Raw genomic sequence first — 2,500 nt, 5'->3', positions numbered from 1 at the left:
AAATGTCTCTTTCTTATTGATGTATATTGTTTTGCTTTTTTTTAATTTTATTTTTTATTAATTTGTGTTCCTTTCTTTCTTTCTTTCTTTTAGTCTTACTTTCTTTCTTTCTTTCTTTCTCCGTTTTGTCTTTCTTTCTGTATTTTTTTTAAAGGATGGTATTAGTGGGCGGATTTGGTCATTTGTATTTGAGCAAAAGTAACTACAGTTAGAATAGATTCACACACGTTGTTTATGTGTTTATCTAAATATGTGTACTATTTATACTTACATGTGTTACTTTTTGCTTGTTACTACATTTATTTAACTTATTTTCATTCATTCATTCATTCATTTCTTTACACATTATATATATATACCTACTTATACTAACGTACCTGCTTTTATTCATCAACTTCTGTCTATTTTTATCTCTCCATTTATCTGTTTATTTCAAGCACGAGTTTTTCAAAGTAGTGAAAAGGGTTCAACATATCCCAATCACATTAATTCAACTACCTGTGTTCGAATCCTCCGAATCGAACCAACAACTAGATAATGCAAGCGTCATGCCGTCATAGCTCGCATGAAACAACGACCGCAAAAATGAAAGAAGCGTCCTTTGTTAACACAAAGCAATTGTTAGGCGCACGTCTCGTGTGAAAGCGTGCGGCGTAAACCTCGGCACAGTTTAACAAACGTGACGTGTGCTTCTTAAATGGGCCAAGCGTCGTTGAAGCCGTGAGAGCTATTCTGCTCAAATCGTCGAATATGTTTTTGAAAACAACGACCCTAACCTCCTATATCACTCACCATCACGCACCTGTATACGCACTCACGCACGCACGCACGTACGCACGCACGCACGCACGCACGCACGCAGAGAGAAAGACATATAGACAGAGACACAGAGATTGAAAAACATACAGGAACGATGTCTTTTGTCAACAATCACTCATAAATCCCACTGGAAACGTTTGCCATGACGTCCTTTCGCACAAATCATTGTGCACATGGCACAGTAAAACAGATATCTGTCTCTTCCCCCCTCCACCCCTCCTCATTCACAATTACACATGCGAAACTGGTTGTGTCTAGTACGGAAGAGTCGGGCTCTAACGACCTAATGTTTCTACTGAACAGATAACAATCATGGCTGATTGTTTTAGGAAGCATGCTGCGTTAACCGTTCGATTGGTCGGTCGTAAAAACCGTATAGAGTGCTGTGTTCAGGGTGGATTCTGACTGTCTGCAGGGTATAGATGGATGGGTGTGGGACAGAGGACTTTTGCTCCGACCTCTTTCAATTTTAGAAAATAAAATCAATCATTTAACTTAAAAGAGAGAACGAACGAACGAACGAACTTTATTACTCAAGGATGGAGATTTTAGGCTCACGCCTAGTCTTACAATCTGTCCCTGCTAAACTAAGACATAAAAATAAAGACAATAAAAGGACAATTGTCAATCGCAATCATACAGTATTACTAATTACAACTTTACCTATACGAATACATAATGCATGATAGAACATTGAAATGTACATGTATGTCAATATATTACAAAGGAAAAGAAAAGTCGACTCGCACACACGCACACACACACACACAGAGGGGTAGGGATGGAAGAGAGACAGAGAGAGAGTGAAAGAGACAGAGGGAGGGAGAGAGGGGATCGAGAGGAAGGAGAGATATTCAGAGGGAAGTAAGGGAGAGAGAGATAGGGGGGGGGGGGGAGTAGGGAGGGAGCGAGATAGAGAGTGGGAGAGTGTATGAGAGAGAGTGTTCGAGAGAGAGAGAGAAAGCTTTCTTGTTTGCTTGTTTATTTCTACTTTTGCTTTTTTAGGGGTTATTTTCCCTGTGTGTATACATGTATTCGTTGCATGTTCTTTTGTTGATTTAATTTTGTTTTCATTTTTTTCAGTTTCAGAATGATAAAGTTATAATTAAAATGCTAGATTGGTAGGTAGGATCGATTGGGGGATCTTTATCTTTATTTGGTGTTTAACGCCGTTTTCAACCGTTCAAGGTTATATCGCGACGGGATTGGGGGAATGAAAGTTTTGGTTGATACATGGACAATTGGTCGATGTATTCATTGGTCTGTTATTTAATCGATCATTCTGAATTGATTGTTAAGAAATGTAAGTAGTTCGCTTTGAAACTATTGTCGTTTGATGATGTGTTCACCAGTGGTTTGTTTTCTTTTCTTACAGAAACGGCTAAAGGAGTACCATCGAATGTCCACATGCAGGCTGCTATATATGGATGGGATATTATTATGCCGTTGACATATTAATGCTGGTAAGTACTCCAAGTTGTCTGCTTTGCTTTAGTTCGTTGTCTTTTTCTCCCTTTCTTTCCCCATTTTTCTCTTTCTTTTTGGTTTCTTTGTTTGTATGTTATATATGTACTACTATCTTTGTTTTGTTTTGTTTCTTTCTTTGTTTTTTTTTCATTTGTTCTTGGTGTTGTTCCTAGTTGTTCCTCTCATTTGTTTTGCTCTACCTGTCTTTCTTTAT

Source organism: Littorina saxatilis, linkage group LG13 (genome assembly GCF_037325665.1).
Source record: "Littorina saxatilis isolate snail1 linkage group LG13, US_GU_Lsax_2.0, whole genome shotgun sequence".
Classification (NCBI taxonomy): Eukaryota; Metazoa; Mollusca; class Gastropoda; order Littorinimorpha; family Littorinidae; genus Littorina; species Littorina saxatilis.
This window is presented reverse-complemented; position numbering follows the sequence as displayed.